The sequence below is a fragment of the Solanum dulcamara genome, chromosome 5 (genome assembly GCF_947179165.1).
Source record: "Solanum dulcamara chromosome 5, daSolDulc1.2, whole genome shotgun sequence".
Lineage (NCBI taxonomy): Eukaryota > Viridiplantae > Streptophyta > Magnoliopsida > Solanales > Solanaceae > Solanum > Solanum dulcamara.
The window spans coordinates 4197969-4220591 of record NC_077241.1 but is presented as its reverse complement, the minus strand read 5'-3'; the positions used below and the strand labels follow the sequence as shown (position 1 = coordinate 4220591).

General features: G+C 37.0%; 1 pseudogene; it reads right to left on the bottom strand.

Annotated features, from left to right (window-relative positions):
* Positions 1-20055: 20055 nt before the first annotated feature.
* Positions 20056-21966, bottom strand: LOC129890344 (methanol O-anthraniloyltransferase-like; annotated as a pseudogene).
* Positions 21967-22623: the final 657 nt, after the last annotated feature.

Genomic DNA, 22623 nt, shown 5'->3' with positions numbered 1-22623 from the left:
GAGATACAAGTCATGCTACACCGAACCTCTCCTCATTCCAATAGCCGATCTCTCTTATAATCCCATCAACACTTATAGGGGTCGTTTAGTAGGATGTAAAAGCAGTGGCATAGCCATATATAGCTTAGGTGGCTAGTTGGACACCCTTCATCTAAAAATTATACTATGTATATAAAAAATTGTATAAAGGATATACGTCAGAAATTATTTTCATACACATATATTAAATCTTAGACACCCTTAATAAAAATTTTGACTTTGCCACTGTATATAAGAATAATGTTGAATAGAGTGTATTAGTAATGCTGGTATTAGTTATGCTAACATTAGTTATGCAGAGATTATTTCTTATACAATGTTTGATTTGATATATTAAAAATAACATGCATTGCATAATTATAAAAAAAAATACCCATAAGTTTAGCACAAAATTATCATTTTATAACGACGAGATACTATATTATTTTGTACAGCTTACAATTATGTATACATCACAACAAAGTACAACTAAAATAATTAGCTTCAACGTTTCACGTATTGGAGAACAACCTAACCAAATGAAAATAATGGTTAGCTCAATCTTTTTGTAAGTTGTTAAACAATTGAACTTGATTTTTTCTGATCATATGAATGTATTGCAAGATTTTTAAAGTATTCCTGTTTCAAAGTCAAAAAGGAAACAATACACAACTTTTACCAAATGCACATTTTTCAAAGTTTGAAAAGGAAACAGTATGCAACTTTTGAAAAGCAAATTTCAAAAGTTAGCAGAAATTACGCGTTGTTTGAAAAGAAACATTACGCGTTGTTTGAAAAACAAAAACGCGTAGAAATTTAACGCGTTTTTGTTTCCTATAAATAGAGGGCCTCGAGCCCTCATTTAATGCATCCCAGAAAGAGAGAGTAAGATTACAAAGAGAGTTATACACCAAGATAAATATTGTAGTCTTGAGTGTCCTCTTTAGTAGTTGTTCCTTTTACAAGAAAGAAGTGTTAATTGTTGTTTTCTCCTTGTATTTGAGAGCAGTGTACTCCATATTTAATAGTGAGATCCTTCTAGCCCGTGGTTTTTCTTCTCTATTAGTTAGAAGGATTTCCACGTAAAATTCTCGTGTTCAATTTATTTTCATATTAATTGTCATATCAAACTTTAATTGTGGTGTTTCCTCCCCCCAATAGTGGTATCAGAGCCCTCGGTTATTCTGTCTGTTTTATGCGAAGGTACTATTCGTGAATAGTAAAATTTGGTGAATAATACTATTTACGTGAATAGTAATTTCGGTGACGGTACAGTTTATCACGATTGTTCACAAAAATATTCAGAAATGATCTAGAAGGGTGTGAAACAAATAACAATGTCGAGTACAACAAAGTTTGACATTGAAAAATTCAATGAGACTAATTTTTCATTGTGGAAAATAAAAATAAAAGCGATATTGAGAAAAGATAATTGCTTAGCTGCAATTGAAGGCAGGCCCACAAACTTTTTTGATGATAGCAAGTGGAACGACATAGACAGCAACGCAGTTGCTGATCTACACTTGGCACTAGCTGATCAAGTATTATCTAGTGTGGCTGAAAAACGGACGGCGAAGGAAATATGAAATACTCTTACAGGGTTGTATGAGGCCAAGTCTTTGCATAATAAAATCTTCTTAAAAAGAAAATTGTATACTCTTCGAATGGCAGAGTCCATGTCGGTTACTGAACACATCAATACTTTGAATACTCTATTTTCGCAACTTACAACAATGGATTGCAAAATAAAGGGACTGAACGTGTAGAGCTTCTACTTCAAAGTCTGCCTGACTCGTATGATCAACTCATCATCAACCTGACGAATAATACAGACAGTCTAGTTTTCGATGAAATTGCAGTCGCTGTCTTGAAAGAAGAAAATCGGCGCAAAAATAAAGAAGATAGACAAGCAAGTTCCCAATAAGCTGAAGCTTTGATGATGGTGAGAGGAAGATCAACGGAATGTGTCCCTAGTGGGAGTCACAATCATGACAAATCTCAATCAAGAAGTAAGAAGAATATCAAGTGCTACAACTGTGGCAAGAAAGGGCACTTCAAGAAAGATTGTTGGTTCAAGAAGAAGAGTGAACACCCTGAGCCATCAAATGCTTAAGGGAATGTTGCATGTACCTCGGATGATGGCGATATTTTATGTAGTGAGGTAATATCAAATAATGAAGGCAGAAAATATTTCGCTGATGTCTGGATCATGGATACAGGAGCAACATGGAACATGACTTCCAGGAGAAAATGGTTCCATCAATATAATCTCATCTCAGAAGGGTCTGTGTTCATGGGAAACGATCATGCTTTGGATGTTATTGGTATTGATTCCATCAAAATAAAGATGTATGATGGAACGGTACGCACCATCCAGTAGGTACGATATGTAAAAGACTTGAAGAAGAATCTATTGTCTTTAGGACAACTAGATGATAATGGATGTTCATATAAGACTCATGGTGGAGTAATGAGAATATCCAAAGGAGCGCTTGTAGTAATGAAAGTAAAAAAACTTGCTGCAAACCTATATGTACTTAAAGATGAAACACACCAAGAAGGAGAAGCATCAATTGCGTCGACAAGTTCATTTGAAAAATCAACGATGATATGGCATCGTAAACTTGGTCATATGTCGGAACGAGGTTTGAAGATTCTTGCTGAGCAAAAACTTCTTCCAGGGCTCAAAAAGGTTTCACTACCCTTTTGTGAGCATTGTGTTACCAGTAAGCAGAATAGACTGAAGTTTAGCAGTTCCTCTGCTAAAAGCAAGGAAATATTAGATCTGGTCCACTCTGATGTTTGGCAAGCACCGGTGGAGTCCCTAGAAGGAGCGAAATATTTTGTGTCATTCATCGATAATTACTCCAGGAGAAGTTGGGTATATCCAATGAAGAGAATGTTAGATGTTTTTCCAGTTTTCAAAGAATTTAAAGCGCGGGTGGAACTTGAATCTGAGAAAAAGATCAATTGTTTGAGGACAGATAATGGAGGAGAATACACTGGTGATGAATTTAATAACTTCTGTAAATAAGAAGGTATTAAACGGCCGTTCATGGTGGCATATACTCCACAACAAAATGGAGTAGCAGAGTGTCACGCCCCGGGAGGGTACCCTAGATGTGATTGGCACTCAAAAGCCATTTCTGACCTTCGAGTGAACCACCTAATTCAATCGCACTATCATTCAATCACATTCACTCAACGAAGGGTTCAATCGTAACATACTATTTATGACAAGGGGCCGAAAGCCAAACATTTCTCAACTCAACAAAACAAGTATAATAGGACTTCTCAAAAATAGCAGTCCAACCTTCCCACACTCTAGTCTATGAAGCCTCTATCAAAGTCTAGAAGGTGCCCATGACAAGCCCATGGCTACCAACAATCAAGATAAAGGAAACAACAACAACAAAACTATACAAGGAAGCTCAACATCCTCCGGAAACTAGGAGGACTCACCAACTAGCTGGGAGTGTATGTGGATCTTTAACGGAGCACCAGTTGATGATCTCTAGTACCTGTCGCTGCATCATAAAATGATGCAGGCCAAATGACGTCAGTACATGGAATGTACGAGTATGTAAAATGGCCGGAGGAAAACAAACATCAAAAAAGCATTAATATCAACTCAGGATCTCAACTCATATATGTATACATAACAACTCACTCAAGGGTCTTAAGTCTAACAAGAAATAATTTAGACTGGCCCGAATCTCATGCCACTCAACTCAGCTGACTCGGAGTACTATCAAAACCCAAATGGGAGTTTCTCTTATCCGACAACCATCATTTATGAGCCAGTGATAGTACAACAATCAGACGTCGTTGCCACGTCCGTCCATACCTTGCCAGGGCATGAACGCCTCCCTAATCATGGATTTCATCGATTAGTCAAGTCCTATCATTTCAGGACAAATAAATGGGAAACATCCGACTTTAACGGTTCGATCCCATGGGAAGCATCCGACTTTAACGGTTCCATCCCTACCTACATTGGCGGCGTAGTTTCCGGGGTTCGAGCACGGACTATACTCTCGCCCGCCTCGGTGCTCGATAATCCTCCCATGACTCTATGCTCATAAGACTCCATCCAATTATCTCAAACAAGCACTCATGGCTAGTTTCATTTAGGACTTTGCCAACTCATCAACTATATTCTTATTTCAACTCAATCAATTCATAAGGGCAAGTCTCACTTAGGACCTTGTCCACTCCTCAATTCTATCCTCCAAATCAACTCTATCCTCCTAATTTAATAAGCATTTATAACATCTCCTCAAGACTCATCACAACTCTATGGCTTTAGCCCAACAATTCAAGTAGAATAACATATTTAAGGAAAATAACTTATACAACATAATCACATGGTTAAAGAGATCAACAAAATATATTAACAAATCACCTCCATCAACTCATACCAACATGAAGATTTTAGAAACTTCTTAGCTCTACAATATCAACACAAATAGGATCAAATTAATAGGAGACAAAACTCACTCAAACACAAACCATACCAAGAAACTCTATTTTTATGGACATCTAACCTCAAAGCAAGAGTAGGGCACATGGGTGGACTCAACCCATATTTTGGATAGCCTTACATACCTTAGAATAGACTCTTGAAGAAATCTTGTTGTTGGGTCTCCAATGGAAAGCTTGAAGTCTTGAAGCTCTTGGGACAATCTCTTGTTGGAAATGGAGGGGAAGAAGAAGAAGAACAGAGTTTTCTAGGGCTTTTCTAGAGAGAGAGAGAGTGGGGCTGAAAATATGTTCCCAAAATGGTCTAGGGTGATACATATATAATTTGGGTAAGTTCCCAAATCGCCCCTTCTTACAAAGTTCTGAAAATAGGCAAAAATGCTCATGGCACGATAGTGGCGCGTCGCGCCATTGCAGTGCCAGGCTGATTAAGCCTAAAAACCTGCACATCGGTTAGTGGCGCACCACGCCAAGGATCAAACTACTGAGGCACATTCTTGGCACAATAGTGGCGCGTCGCGCCCTTACGGCGCCAAGGCCGATATTTTCTAGGTTCTGGAAATTAGCTTGAAAACCTTGCACACCTCGTAGTGGCGCACTGCGTCAGGGGCCAAACTACTGAGGCGTGTTTCTGGTGCGATAGTGGCGCATCGCGCCACTTCGGCGCCAAGCCCAGTTTTCCAGCAATTGAACCCCAGGCCTGAAATCTCTGTCGTGCTAGTTCGTCTTAGGATCGTCATATCTTTTGACTCCGAACTTCAAAATTTACATTCTTGGTGGCGTTGGAAAGAAGACTCGACGACCTTTAATTTGATGGGTCGTGGGCCACCCAGATTATTGTCTTTCAAAATATAGGGTTATTAGAAGTCGACTCCATACACAAACTCATCCTAACTTAGCCACGACGAACCTTTTTGGACTTAGCTCGGTCCTAGGGGTCCTCTATAACCCCACATCACCTCCAACACTCTTCAATTTCTCAAGGACTCATCTTAACTCAAACACATACTTCGAAATAAATACGATTGACCCTACACGTGTACAAGGAAGGTCCGAATTTTAGGGAGGAATTTTGAGGGGTGTTACACAGAGCGGATGAACAAAACCTTGTTAGAACGGATAAGAGCTATATTGGCAACTGCGGGTTTAGAAAAAACATTTTGGGCTGAAATAGTCAAAACCGCCTGTTATGTGATCAATTGGTCACCATCAACCGCAATTGATCTGAAAATGCCAATGGAGTTGTGGACAGGAAAACCAGGTGATTATTCTCGCTTACATATATTCGAAAGTCCTGCTTATGTTATGTACAACACCCAAGAAAAATCAAAGTTGGATCCAAAATCCAAAGAATGCATTTTCTTAGGGTTTGCTGATTGAGTCAAGGGGTATCGCTTGTGGGATCCCACAACCAGCAAGGTGGTAATAAACAGGGATGTTGTATTTGTTGAAAATAAGATACAAGCAAAAGAAAGTAGCACTTCAAAAGAAAAATCAGAGACTACTACAGTTGAAGTTGAAAGAATAGAAGAAGTTCCAGTTTCTTCTGAAGCAACACCAGAGTACGAAGAACAAGAGAAAGCTGAGATCGAAACTCTACAAGTTCGATGGTCAACTAGGGAGAGAAGAGAACTAGCTTAGCACTTAGATTATTCTATGGAGAGTAATATTGCATACTGTCTACTAACAGAAGATGGAGAGCCTTCAACTTTTCATGAGGCTATGAAAGTCCAAAAATCATCTCTATGGGTGGCAGCAATGCAAGAAGAAATTGAAGCTCTTCATAAAAATAAAATATAGGATCTTGTTCAATTACCACAAGGAAGGAAGGCCATTGGAAACAAATAGGTCTACAAGATCAAACGCAATAGTAATGATCAAGTGGAGAAGTATCGTGCAAGATTGGTGGTGAAAGTATTCGCTCAAAAAGAAGGTATAGATTTCAATGAGATATTTTCTCCTGTGGTTTGACTCACAACAATTCGAGTGGTCCTGGTGATGTGTGCTATATTTGACTTGTACTTAGAGCAGTTAGATGTCAAAACTGCATTTCTTCATGAAGAGCTTGAAGAAGAAATTTACATGCTCCAACCAGAAGGTTTTGAAGAACAAGGAAAAGAGAACTTGGTTTGCAGGTTGAATAAATCTCTATACGGTATCAAACAGGAGCTGAGATGTTGGTATAAGAGATTTAATTCCTTCATTATAAGCTTTGGATACAACAGACATAGTTCAGATCCTTGTGTTTATTACAAGAGATTTGGTGATAACGATTTTGCTATTTTGCTGTTATATGTTGACGACATGTTGGTAGCAGGCCCCAACAAAGATCGTCTTACAAATTTAAAGGCACAATTGGCTAGAGAGTTTGAAATGAAGGACTTGGGATCATCAAACAAAATTCTAGGGATGCAAATTCACCGAGACAGAAATAATAGGAAGATTTGGCTTTCTCAAAAGAACTACTTGAAGAAAATCTTGAGATGCTTCAAGATGCAAGATTGTAAGTCAACTTCTACCCCACTTCCTATTAATTTCAAGTTATCCTCAAGTATGTGTCCTAGCAATGAAGCAGAGAGAATGGAGATGTCTCGAGTACCGTATGCATCAGCAGTGGGAAGTTTAATGTTTGCCATGGTATGTACAAGACCTGACATTGCACAAGCAGTGGGAGTGGTTAGTCGATACATGGCTAATCTTGGTAGAGAGCATTGGAATACTGTTAAGAGGATCCTGAGATACATCAAGGGTACCTCAGATGTTGTAATGTGTTATGGAGGATTAGACTTTACTGTTAAAGGTTATGTTGATTCGGATTATGCAAGTGATCTTGATAAAAGTAAGTCCACCACAGGTTATGTATTTACTCTTGCTGGAGGAGCTGTAAAATGGGTTTCAAAACTGCAATCTATCGTGGCTACATCTACGATAGAAGCAGAATATGTAGTAACTACACAAGCTAGCAAAGAGGCAATATGGATGCAGATGTTACTGAAGGTGCTCGGGCACAAATAAGAGAAGATTGCTCTGTTTTGTGACAGTCAGAGCGCTTTGCATCTTGCAAAGAATCCAGCATTTCATTCAAGGACAAAGCATATACGAGTTCAGTATCACTTTATCCGTGAGAAGGTGGAAGAAGGCAGTGTGGATATTCAGAAAATTCACACTAATGACAACCTAGCAGATATGTTTACAAAGCAAATCAACAGTAACAAGTTCATATGGTGTCGATCTTCTATTGGCCTAGCAGAAATGTAACATTGCAGTAATTGGGTAGAAAGGATGGTGTTCTCAATTAAGTCTTCAAAGTCAAAAAGGAAACAATACACAACTTTTACCAAATGCAAGTTTTTCAAGGTTTGAAAAGGAAGCACTATGCAACTTTTGAAAAGCAAATTTCAAAATTAGCAGAAATTACGCATTGTTTGAAAAACAAAAATGCGTAGAAATTTAATGCGTTTTTGTTTCCTATAAATAGAGGGCCTCGAGCCCTCATTTAATGCATCACAGAAAGAGAGAGTAAGAATACAAAGAGAGTTATACACCAAGATAAATATTGTAGTCTTGAGTGTCCTCTTTAGTAGTTGTTCCTTTTACAAGAGAGAAGTGTTAATTATTGTTTTCTCTTTGTATTTGAGAGCAGTGTACTCTATATTTAATAGTGAGATCCTTCTACCCCGTGGTTTTTCTCCTCTATCAATTAGAGGGGTTTCCACGTAAAATTCTCGTGTCTAATTTATTTTTATATTAATTGTCATATCAAACTTTAGTTTTGGTACTTCCTCCCCCCAATAGTATATCTTGCGAAAGTTGGGGTAAATTAAGTAAACATTGCTGTTGAAAAACTTTTGTTGTCTAAATCATGTTTTCTAAGATAAATTGTAATTAGGTAGTCACAGTTATCTCGGAGTAGATATCAATTTCAGGAGTGCTTTAATGAAGGGAAAGGATATGTAACACCCCTCAAAAAATTTCCCTATGATTCGGACCTCCCTTGTACACGTGTAGGGTCGAATTTATTTATTTTGAAATATGTGCATGAGTTGAGATGAGTCTTTGAGAAATTGAGCAGTGTTAGAGGTGATGTGGGGTCACAAAGGACCCCTAGGACCAAGCTAAGTCCAAAAGGTTCATCGTGGTTATGTTTCAGGATGAGTTCGTATATGAGGTCGACTTCTAATGACCCTATCTTTTGAAAGACGACAATCTGGGTGGCCCACGACCCATCAAATTAAAGGTCATCGAGTCTTCTTTCCAATGCTACAAAAAATTTAATTTTTGGAGTTCGGAGTCAAAAGATATGACGATCCTAAGATGAATTAGCACAGCAGGGATTTTCAGGCCTGGGTTGCAATTGCTGGAAAAATAGGCTTGGCGCCGCAGTGGCGCGACGCGCCACTATCACACCAGGAACACGCCTCAGTAGTTTGGCCCCTAGTGCGGTGCGCCACTACGAGGTGTGCAGGGTTTTTCAAGCCAATTTCCAGAACCTAGAAAATATTGGCCTTGGTGTTGTAAGAGTGCGATGCGCCATTATTGCGCCAAGAATATACCTCAGTAGTTTGGTCCTTGGCGCAGCGCGCCACTAACCGATGTGCAGGTTTTTAGGCAAAATCAGCCTGGCGCTGCAATGGCGCGACGCGCCACTATCGCGCTAAGTGCATTTTTAGCCTATTTTCAGATCTTTTGAGGAGGGGTAATTTGGGAACTTACCCAAATTATATATGTATCACCCTAGATCATTTTGGGGAAACATATTTTCAGCCCCACTCTTTCTCTAGAAAAGCCCTAGAAAACTCTCTTCTTTATCTTCTTCTTCTTCTTCTCCATTTCCAACAAGAGATTGTTCCAAGAGCTTCAATACTTCAAGCTTTCCATTGAAGACCCAATAACAAAGTTTCTTCAAGAGTCTATTCTAAGGTATGTAAGGCTTTCCAAAACATGGGTTGAGTCCACCCATGTGCCCTACTCTTGCTTGAGGTTAGATGTCCATGAAAAGTGGAGTTTTTTTTGGTATGGTTTAGGTTTGAATGAGTTTTGTCCCCTATTTAGTGGATGCTATATGTGTTGATGTTGTTGAGCTAAGAAGTTCCTAAAACCTTCATGTTAGTGTGAGTTGATGGGGATGACTTGTTATTATGTTTTGTTGATCTCGTTAGCCATGTGATTGTATTACTTAAGTCAATTTCCTTAAATGTGTTATTCTAGTTGAATAGTTGAGCTAGAGTCATAGAGTTGTGATGAGTCTTGAGGAAATGTCATAAATGCTTACCTAAATGAGGCTTGATTGAGTTAATTGGAGGATGGAATTGACGAGTGGATGAGGTCCTAAATGGAACTTGCCATTATGACTTAATTGAGTTGAAATAAGAATAGAGTTGATGAGTTGGCAATGTCCCACATGAAACTAGCCGTGAGGGCTTGTTGGAGATGATCGGAGGGAGTCTTATGAGCATGGAGTCATAGGAGGAGTATCGAGCACCGAAGCGGGTAAGAGTATAGTCCATACTCGAACCCCAGAAACTACGCCACCAACGTAGGTAGAGATGGAATCGTTAAAGTCGGATGCTTCCCATGGGATCGAACCGTTAAAGTCGAATGTTTCCCATTTTATTGTCCTGAAATGATAGGACTTGACTAATCGATGGTATCCATGATTAGGGAGGCGTTCATGCCCTGGTAAGGTATGGACGGACGTGGCAACAACGTCTGATTGTTGTACTATCACTGGCTCATAGGTGATGGTTGTCGGATAAGAGAAACTCCCATTTAGGTCTTGATAGTGCTCTGAGTCAGTTGAGTTGAGTGGTTTATGAGTCGGTACCGTCTAAACTATTCTTGTTAGACTTAGGACATTTGAGTGAGTTGTCATATATATGTATATGAGTTGATGTTGATATTTTCTTGATGTTTGTTTCATCCGGCCATTTTACATACTCGTACATTCCACGTACTGACGTCATTTAGCCTGCATCATTTCATGATGCAGAGACAGGTACTAGAGATCATCAACCGGCGCTCCGTTGAAGATCCACATACACTCCCAGCTAGTTGGTGAGTCCTCCTAGTTTTCGGAGGATCTTGAGCTCCTTGCGTAGTTTCGTTTTGTCTCTGTATTTTGATTGTTGGTAGTCATGGGCTTGTCATTGGCATCTTTCAGACTTTGATAGAGGCTTCATAGACTAGAGTGTGGGGAGGTTGGACTGTTATTTTGAGGAGTCCTATTATACTTATCTTGTTGAGTTAAACATGTTTGGCCTTCGGCCCCCATATTGTAAATAACATGTCATAATTGAGCCTTCCTTTGAGCGTATATGACTGAATGGTGGAATGATTGAGTTAGGTGGTTCGCTTGAAGGTCAGAAATGGCTTTCAAGTGCCGGTCACGTCTAGGGTACCCTCCCGGGGCGTGACAGGATAAATGTAGAATTAGCTGGCACTAGTAGAAATAAGCTATTTTTCGACTATAACTGTCGATTATATATACATAGTCGGAAGTCTGGATAATTTACCGACTACTGTAATCGATAATTTAAGATTTATATTGTTGAAATTTTTTAAAATTTTATCCGACTGTGATTACGACTTCTGAAGTCGTAAAGTTTAATGAAATAAAGTGAATAAAATAATTGATCAGTTTTCGATCACAGTAGTTAGAAACTTGTTAAAATATTTTTAAAAAAAATATTATTAAATAGCGACTACCGTAGTCGATCATATTACAATATTTTTTAATTAAAAATTAATGTAATTTTACGACTTATTGTAGTCGGGAAAGTAATATTATTTCTAATAATTAATTCATTCTAAACCTCTTCAGTTCTCTCACTAGCTATTTCCCACAACCTCGTCTCTCTCATCGCGGTTTAGAGAATATGTAAGTGCTACCTAATACTGTTAAGTATTTGCACATCAATTATATGTATTTTTAAAATTCTAAATTTCTCTAATTCTACATAGGTTCATAATCCAGTTAATGTCGTAGATGTCGTGAATGTCCAATTTTTGCGTGATATTTCCTGGGGACCTGATAGTAGAGTCAGAATAATGTCTAAGTACTTCATCAATGATACAAGTTTCATACCGAAGAATGGTCCAGAGGCAAGAAAACTAATAATAGTGGGGTGTGGGTGAAAGGTGAGGGTGATATTGATTATTATGGTGTGCTTCAAGAGATTATAGAACTCAAGTATGTTGTTGGTTGGCCAAAGAAAAAGCTAGTACTCTTTCGGTGCAAGTCGTATGATCCTGATTCTAGTGGTACAAAGGTGCATCCTCTATACAAAATGATATTTCAAGTGTAGAAGTAACGATGGATGATGAATTAGCAAGTGATAAAGAATTTTGAGGTAAATTTCAAAATTTTAAATGAACTCAACAACTATATTTTGGCCCAAAAACAAGTTGTTTTTTCCCTTTCTTGTAGTTTTGAGTTTTTTGTGATTTTTTTTTAAAAAAATGCTTGCAATATCTATGGTCAAACAGGTCATTAATTTAATCTGCATTCAATGAATTTATCCCCAGTCCAAATGATAGTTATCTCCGTTCCAATTGCATGTTAAAATAACTAAATTTTAGAAGTTAATTTGGACAATGATTCTTGCACGAAACACACTTGCAAGCCGTGGCGGCGCCACCTTAGGTTGAGGGGTGTCAAATAATATTTATCAGATACGTCAGGACGTTAGGTAAATATCGAATATGAGTAAATTTGTGTTCCTTTCAATTATCTATAATGTTAAACATTCAATTTGCATGTTATAATAACTAAATTTTAAAACACTGGACAATGACCTTTTCACGAAGTTCATATGTAAAAAACTATTCATTACTTCAAGTGTACGAAATTCACAATTTATATATAAACAAGTCCATAATACTATAATATTCTATAATTTCTTAAATGGTTATTCAACTTGATAACTTAACCTAGTAAAGTCACTTTCTTTAACAATAAATTACTTAAAATCATGTTTACCGATAAGTCTAAAAGTTGTCTTCAGAAAGAAAAAAAAAGAATGGGAAATGTAATTAAGTAATTTTATCATTAAAATCAAAGAAAAATGACTTTACTAAATAAAATCATCCAGTTGGATGGCCATAGACAAAATTAACTATATAATACTTCGGTATATCAGTTAACTATAACATCCAATTTGCATGTTATTATAACAAAGTTTTAATAGAATGGACAATGATTCCTACACGAAACACATTTTTAAGAATTTATTCATCATTTCAAGTTTTGCAATATGTAGATTTTTATCTATAAACAAGCCAATATTATATATCTATGTACAAAATTCTTGATACTTAAAAGAGATATAAGTGAAATAATTTTAAATTATGTTGGAAATCAAAAATAAAGAGCTACGAGAATTTGGGAATTTTCTGTATATCCTTGCATACTGTTATCTGTTTCTATTTATACAAATACCTAATAAACTGTTAAATAAAATAAAGAAAAACTATACATATTTGTGTACCTCTTATTGGTCAAATGAATAACAAACTAACTAATTTTGTTTCTATGTACAGGTTACTAGACTGAGGTGTATGGCTAAGATTTAATTGATCAAACTATTTTCAATGGCTGTGATGTGATCTTGAATATTGAATGGCTGTGATGCAATCTCATATATCCAATGGCTTTGATGCAGCCTTGGAAATCAATGGTCCTGATGAAGTGAAATCAATGGTCCTGATTAATTGTGTCCACTGCCTTGGACACATACAAGAAGACTCTGGAAGTCTTCTGAACTGTCGGTTCATTTCTCAGAAGATGAAGTTTGAAGCTGAAAGCTGAAGAGTTGTGTACTCATTTCCTTCTTCTTCTTCTTTCATTTTTCTCTTCATCTTCTTCATCTTCATCTTGCTTCAGAGATGGTTGTATGCCAACATCCCCCCTCAAGTTGGGGGGGAGAGTCATAACACCCAACTTGGTCATTAGCTCACGGTGAGAAGCCCCAGAGAGAGGCTTGGTAAATAGATCGGCAAGCTGATGGTGAGAAGGAACAAAGTGAAGCGAAATCAAACCGGAGAGAAACTGTTGACGCACGAAATGACAATCCAAATCAACGTGTTTCGTGCGTTCATGGAAGACAGGATTCCGAGCGATATGAAGAGCTGTCTGGCTATCAGAATGAAGTGGAATAGGAAGAGAAGGAGGAGAGGAGAGGTCATCCAGGAGGCGCACCAACCAGGTAAGCTCCGCTGTAACTCGTCGCATCGATCTATACTCTGCTTCGGCAGAGGAGAGGGAAATAGACATCTGTTTCTTTGATTTCCATGAAATAGGAGCACCTCCTAGTGTAATAAAGAAACCACTAACTGATCTCCGACTGTCCTTGCAGGAAGCCCAGTCGGCGTCGCAAAAAGCAAGTAGATCAAAAGAGGGCGTAGATGATAGAAGAATACCTTGGCCTGGATCTTTTCTAAGATAACGAAGCACCCTCTGAGCAGCGGAGAAATGTGAAAGACAAGGCCGCTGCATGTATTGACTAAGGCACAGAACTGCATAGGAGAGATCAGGTCTGGTATGAGTCAAAAAATTTAATTTGCCAACTAAATGCCGATATTCAGTGGGGTTGTCCAGTAAAGGTCCATCATCAGCTTGCAACTTCATATAAGGATCAAGAGGTGAGGTTACACTTGAACCAGTACAGTCAAAATCCTTAAGAAGATTCATAGTAAATTGTCGTTGACTGATGATGAAGCCCGAGGCATCCCTGATGATTTCCATACCCAGAAAATAGTTGATATCACCCAACATTTTGACTTTAAATTCAGCATTAAGAAAATGAGTAACATCAATGATTTCGGAAATAGCATCCCCTGTGAGTAAAATGTCATCCACATAGACTGCGATAATAGAGATAAGACCACCAGTAGTCTTGAAAAACAAAGAATAGTCATTTAAAGAACTAGTATATCCTTTGAAACTCAAAGCTCCAGCAAGCCTAGCATACCACTGTCGAGATGCTTGCTTAAGACCATATAAAGACTTCTTGAGAAGGCAAACATGCCTAGGTGAAGGAGGTTTCAAACCTGCTGGAAATCTCATATATACCTCCTCTTGTAATTCTCCATGTAAAAAAGCATTATTGACATCAAGTTGAGACACTCTCCAACCTTTCTTTATAGCAACTGCGAGGAGACATCTAATAGTGGTCATTTTGACCACTGGGGAAAAAGTTTCATTGAAATCTATTCCTTCTTGTTGAACATCCCCCCTTACAACCAACCTGGCTTTCAGTCTTTCTATGGAGCCATCTGATTTATGTTTCACTTTAAATACCCATTTACAGGGCAAAGATTTCTTCCCTGCAGGCAATTCCATTACTGACCATGTCTTATTGTCTTGTAGGGCTTGAAGTTCAGCTTCCATTGCTTTTATCCAACCAGGGTGTTGGCTTGCCTCAGCATAACTTGTAGGCTCTGAAATTTGTGAAAAAGATTGAAGAAGAGTCTGGTTGGAAAGAGATAGAGATGCAAAGGAGAAAGAGGTTGGTGTTGTGGGATGAATGAAGCAAGAACTTGTAACATCAGTCAGCTGGATGCAGTTGCAGATGAAATCTTGAAGGTAAGCAGGAGGTTGTTTAATTCTGGTTGATTGTCTAGTGGATATAGGATGAATTGTAGGATTGGATGGTTGAAGATCATGAGAATCAGAAGATGGGCCAGAAGATGCAGTATGAGGAGAGAGTTGAGAAGTAGATGGGGAATCTGAAGAAAAACTAGGAGTGTTGGGTGAGGGTGTGAATGAGGGTGGTGATGTAACAGGTGATGAAGTAGAGATAGGTTGTGGGGACTCAGCAGCAAGGTCAAAAAGTGGAAAAAGAGTCCCACCTGAATTAGAGACTTTAGCAAAAGGGTAGTACTCTTCATGAAACTTTACATCCCTAGAAACAAACACCTTCCTGGTTTCCATATCCAGAACTTTATACCCCTTTTGAGTTTGAGGATATCCCAAAAAAACACATGTTTTAGCTCTAGGTTGAAATTTGTCTCTGTTTTGTGCTAGACTGGAAACAAAACATAAACATCCAAAACACTTAAAATTGTTGTAGGATGGTGCTTTTCTGAAAAGAACTTGATATGGGGATTTGTTCATCAAGACCTTAGTAGGCAATCTGTTAATGATATGAGTGGCAGTGAGTATACACTCACCCCAGTATTGAATAGGAAGTCTAGACTGGAAATATAACCCCCTTGCCATTTCCAAAAGATGTCTATGCTTCCTCTCAACAATTCCATTTTGTTGAGGTGTTGCTACACAAGATGTCTCATGAATGATCCCTGTTGATTTGAGATAAGCAGCCTCTAGTGATCCTTTTCCAAGCTCTAAGGCATTATCTGATCTTATCCTTTTAACTTTGACTTCAAATTGTCTTTCTACCATTGACAAGAAATCCTTGAGAACTGGAAATGCATTAGATTTAGTTTTCAGGAGAAAAGTCCATGTCCCCCTGCTATAGTCATCCACTATGGTTAAAAAATAGGAATAATCATTGTAAGTGGCTTCCTTAAAAGGACCCCAAGTGTCAATGTGAATTAATTCAAACATTCTCTGTGTTTTGATGAAACTCAATGGGAAAGGGAATCTACTTTGTCTAGCTTGAGGACATATAGGACACACATAATTTGAGCAAGAGGGAAATTGAATGAAATTTAAATTCTTCATTGCTGGAAAAGGCAGGTGCCCTAGTCTGATGTGCCACAATCTTACATTAGAAATAGTGTTTGCATGCACACTAACAGAAGAGTTTTTACATTCTGTATTGGACACTAAAATAGGACTAGGAACAATATTTGTAGCCACTGCCTTTGAAACTGAAACTACTTCCCTAGGAACTATGGAGTTTCCTCCTTTTTGAATAGAAAAGGCTTCCTTGACTTGGCTTGGCTCTAATTTAGTAGGCTTGAGTAGGTAGAGTCCATCCCCCACTTCACCAAAAACTTGTTCCTTCCTCAGGGAAGGGTCCTGTAACACACATCCAGTAAGAGTGAATAAAAGATCACATTGAAGTTGCACACACAATCTATGAACTGACAGTAAGTTGTATTTAAATTCTGGGACAAGCAAAACATTGTTCAGAGTCAGATTAGGATGAACAGAAACACTTCCTATATGTGTGACAGAAATTCTAAAAGAATTGGGCAAACTTATATTCAATGGTGCAGGCAAAGGCTTAAGAGTTAGAAAGGAATTAGGATTAAAACACATATGTTCTGAGGCCCCTGAATCAATGATCCAGGTGCTAGTGTTATATACTGCAAAACATGAACCTGAATATTTTAGAATAGTACCAGCCATGGCATTGGCATTGAGAGCTGAACCTGATGTACTTGATTGGCAAAGTTTCATTTCCTTTAGTACCTGTTGTACTATTTCATTATATTGTTCTTTGCTAAATTGGTTTCCTTTGTTAGTGGTGAATTGACTTGATTGAGTAGTAGGTGTGGGGCTCATGTCCTCAGTTTCTTCATTTCCTATAGCAGCATTTCCTCTGATATTGTGTCCATACTCTTTGGACTTGGTGAATTCAAAATCTTCAGGGAAACCATGAAGTCTGAAGCAGTCATCATGCACATGTCCTGTCTTCTTACAATAAGTACAAGAAACATTAGAATTGTATTTTGCTCTCCTCTGCTTGAACCTCTGGCTAACTCCTCCTCTTGTAGGTTTTGCAGCACTATGTCCATTGAAATGAAGACTGTTTCCTCCCTTGTTAAGCTGATTACCAGGTTTGTAGTTTCCCCTCATTTTCCCAGAAACCATAAAGGAACCAGAATCAGCTGGGTTGCTGAAAGCAGCAACACTAGCTTCTCTTTGATTTTCATCTTGCAGTAGCAAAGAATAAGCCACATCCATTGATGGTAATGGATTCATCATGATAATAGTACTCCTAGCTTGAGCATAAGCATCATTGAGGCCCATAAGAAAGTGAATTAACTTTTGATCTTCTAGTGACTTTATTAGCTTAGCCTTACCATCACATACACAGACACAGGTGCAATGTGAAACAGGGTTAAGAGAGTCTAGCTCATCCCATATCCTTTTAAGCTTGGTAAAATACCCAGCTATGTTGTTGTTGCCTTGCACCACAGTTGATAATTCTTTCTGAAGTTGATAGAGCTTAGCTCCATCCAGCTTTCCAAATCTTTGTTCCAAACTATCCCATAGCTCTTTAGCTGTTTTCGAATAAATAACACTATCTCTAATATCTAGATATAGTGCATTCAAAAGCCATGCTATTATCATATCATTTACACAGCTCCATTGTTCATAATCTCTAGATGTTGGTTCTGGTGCTTTAATGCAACCATTGATGAATCCTAATTTCTTCTTTGCAGACAAAGCGATGAAGATTGATCTTCTCCATCCTGGAAAGCCTCTTCCATCAAATATAGAGTGAATGAGGTTCATTCCAGGAGAATCTGAAGGATTGAGATGATATGGATGGCTTACATCATAAGTCACCATGGTGTTATTGGTTGTATCACCTACTGATGGAGCATTGTCTCCCATTTCTGCTCAGTCTTCTGTGGGCAAAAAAAAAATGAATCTGTGACAATAGTAATGAAAATGATGACACAGAAACTTAGAGATGGATCGAGCTCATTGCTCTGATACCATGTTGGAAATCAAAAATAAAGAGCTACGAGAATTTGGGAATTTTCTGTATATCCTTGCATACTGTTATCTGTTTATATTTATACAAATACCTAATAAACTGTTAAATAAAATAAAGAAAAACTATACATATTTGTGTACCTCTTATTGGTCAAATGAATAACAAACTAACTAATTTTGTTTCTATGTACAGGTTACTAGACTGAGGTGTATGGCTAAGATTTAATTGATCAAACTATTTTCAATGGCTGTGATGTGATCTTGAATATTGAATGGCTGTGATGCAATCTCATATATCCAATGGCTTTGATGCAGCCTTGGAAATCAATGGTCCTGATGAAGTGAAATCAATGGTCCTGATTAATTGTGTCCACTGCCTTGGACACATACAAGAAGACTCTGGAAGTCTTCTGAACTGTCGGTTCATTTCTCAGAAGATGAAGTTTGAAGCTGAAAGCTGAAGAGTTGTGTACTCATTTCCTTCTTCTTCTTCTTTCATTTTTCTCTTCATCTTCTTCATCTTCATCTTGCTTCAGAGATGGTTGTATGCCAACAAATTATGTCGTAGTTATTTGCTTGTACAACTGACATTAGATATTTTATCACTTTAGGACTCATTACTGTATCATCTCCTATATATTCTTGATTAGCGTATGAATAAAATACAGTTCTTCTCACCAATGTTGTTAATCAGAATTTTTTATCAATAAATCATTTGACCAAATCCGAGATAACGATGACCCGGAAAAAAAAAACTCTATTCTCAACTCTTGATGAGCTAAAAGACGTGCTTCTATATATAAGGAGACAAGTCTTACACTCGCTCACCAATGAGGGACAAGTTCACTTGTAAAAGCAAATACACAATTTATTTTATCATATTCTTTAAAATTTTCAATCATTTAAAAAAAATACAAAATCCCTACTTTTTTCTATTCTCTGATACATCACTGTACGCGATGTATTGGTCGGATACATTACTTTACGTGATGTATTAGGACGTCAGATACATCACTTTACGTGATGTATGATGTATCGATCGGATACATCACTTAACATGATATATCGGTCAGATACACCATTTACGTGATATATCAGGACGTCGAATACATCATTTTACGTGATGAATCAGTTGGATACATCACTTTAAGTGATGTATTAGGATGTACATGATGTATCCAGATTTCATCAAAAAGAAGAGATTTCGGGTAATTTTTTAAAAAGTAGGAATAAAGTGTAATTGGAATTAGGTAAAATTTCCTTTTCTAATTCACACCTCATCATTAAACACTCAATCTTTAAAGACGCCCAACATCCCCCCACAAGCATATTATGATTAAGTGTGAATAGAGATGAAGAATTAAAATAACTCGAGAGATCGATCCTTCGTAAATGTCACAATTAATGACCTATAAATTTGATTAGTTATATAAATTATATAGTAATTAAAAGATTATGTAAAAAATATATGAACGTCCAGGAAGTTTCAAAAGAATTTTCGAACAATTTTACATACATGACGTTAAGATAACACATAAGGAATCAGCAACTGCCTTAAGATAAATAAGAAAAAAGAATAGTTTTTTCTTCCTTCTCGAGTACTGGAACAATTGAATCTAATTAATTACAGGTATCGTTCATTTTTATCCTTGCCAAAACATTCGTCGATCATGTGAAGAGCTGGGATTGGAGGAATTCTCAGAGATGAAAAAGGTGACTTAATAAAAAGGAACATTCCAACTATAGACCAATCTTTAATACTGAAATTATGATAAATTTGTTATATATTATCTTCATTTTTAGAAGCTCTAAAATCAAAGATTTATTTTACCACTTCCTCCGTGAGGTAGTGGTAAGGTCCGCGTATGCTCTACTCTTCCTGGAATCTCACTGGATATGTTGTTGTTGTTGCAACAAACATCAATTTTTTTTTAATTTGCTAAGTTTGTCTTCTTCATACAACTGCACAAAGTGCAAACTTATTCACTAGTATTTTAATACTAAGATACCAATACAAATTCAGACATCACAACATAATCAAAACAAGCATGGTCTAAATCTTTGATTTTAGTTTGATCTTTTCTATATTTTTACTAGTTAAATTCTGGACAACATGTTGAAATTTTTCCATGGCTTGTTGAGGCAAGTTTATAGCTATCACAATACTCTTCTCTTTTATGTTCTTGTTAAATGACCAAAAAAAGCTGGCAAATGAGTAAGGACTTCTATCAACACCACCCAAAATAGGCTTTCCCCATCCAAAAACTTCATCAAGACCAAGTATTGCATCATTTGTGATGATAAAATTCCAAGATTTTGTCCATGGTCGTCGTCCATTAATCACCATGTAATCTGCCAATGATTTTATATAGTCTTCATTCACTTGTTGCTTAGCTTGTTTAATCAACTCAGTTGCATATGTCAATGGATTCGAGCACAACAATCCAGCTTTTGATACTGCTGCTGGAGTTGCAAATGCATTGCCATAATATCCAAGTGGTAAATCCATTTTCTGTAGTCCTACGCATACATTAACTATGTATGACAAACGAACATTCTCTTCAGGATTTATATCAAGTGCAATTGTACGATATTTCCATAGAAATGCAACTAATAACTCAAATCTTCCAATTGAGCCATATCCTGGTTCTAATAGTTGATGTTTAATAGCTTCAATCTCCTTATTTCCAAAGAAAAATGATTGTTGTATCAATTTATCTTCCATAGATTCCCATGCAATTCTTGATTCAATTTGCTCATCAAACTCATGGTGAGTACATGTAATGCATGGTGATGATCTAGCACTTAGAAGATCCCGTTGCCATACAGGTAATATAGAAGGTGCAAATGCTCCTTGAATTAATTCACTTAATGCGCTTAGAAACATTTTGAAGCCATAAGCATCCATCATAGTGTGATTAACTCTGAATCCAACAACAAATCCACCACATCTAAAACGCGTCACCTGTGTATATATCAGCAAGTTTTCCATGATAAATCAGGTGTTATTTACTTTCTATTCTAATACAACACTAGGAACCAGGTTCCTAGAGAATAATAGTTGGTGCACAACTTTTTTTCAAAAATGAATAATGATAAAGTTTTAAAAGGAAATCTGATGATTATGAAAAGAAAATGAAATAAAAGATGTAAATATAAGATATGTGATGTATAAATGATTCAATTCATGATTTGTGTTTAACGGACACATCACGCACTACACTCTTACCACTAGACCAAAGCTTGGGGTTGTTAAATATGTATTAATATATATTGCACAAAATAGATATAATATTGATTGATTACCTGAACTACCATCAATGAACAACCAATAATCCCATCAGATCCTGGCTCATTATGTAGTAGCTCCTCTAAGTATGGACATGGTGGTATTATAGTCTCCTAATTTGTCAAGCTCTACATTAGCATCCGCTTCAATAAACATGATTCCTTCACTATTACAATTTACCATAAGCTTCTTATTAGGTCCTTCAATGATCCTACCAGCTAATGGATAGTAAAGCACAAGTGTTTTAGACAATCCATCTTTTATAATCTTTGCATGATCTTTCCCTTCCATTGAAGAATTGTATTTGTAAAACATTAGTATCGGCATTTGAAAACGAAGACCTTGTTGATCATCCATATCTGAAAGATGTAATATTTCCTCAGGTGTTTTATTTTGTGGAACTATCATTTCTGGCTTATGTATATATGAAATCACAAAAGGGCTGGGAATAATTGCCATGGTGTATATAGCAATTTGAGCAAGTGTGGTTTTTGAGTTAGAATTTTGGATGTTTAGTGCAAAAGGAAATATTGGGTAAATACTAGCATACAATATAGCCTTATATTTTTTTTTTCTTGAGGATCACTATACAAAACACAATTATTTATATATACAAAGTCCATCATAATTGACAATTGTGCAATTTAATTAGATTGTTTCAAAAGTCAAAATGTTTCTCAACTTTTACCAAACAAATCTCTGTAGTCAATCTAACCTTGCAAGCACTAAATGAGGAAATAGAAAATGCAACTACAAGCTAAATTTCATTATTGTAAAGATTCAAACACATGATGAAACAAGCTAATGTTAAAGTCTCACATTGCTTTAGAGAGGCCAACAAAATTGTAAATCACTTGGCAAAGATGGCTAAAACTAGCCAAACTTTCTTTGTGTTCGATTAATTCCAGCAGGTTCTTAATGGGACTAAGGGTTCTTTTCATTTAGACAAAATTATAAATGCTTTCCATTAAACTCAAATATGGCAACACCAATTTTTCGGGGTTAGTTTGTAGATAGTAATTTCCTAACTCTTCTTTTGCTAAGGATAAAGTTTTGTCTTTGTATTTTATTTTGAGGTAAGAACGAGTTCCACTCTTATACTTATTAAAATAATATATAACATCCCTAATAACAAGGATACAATTGCAACTTGCATGATGGTAGTAATTAGGGCTGTACAGGACAAACCGATAAACCG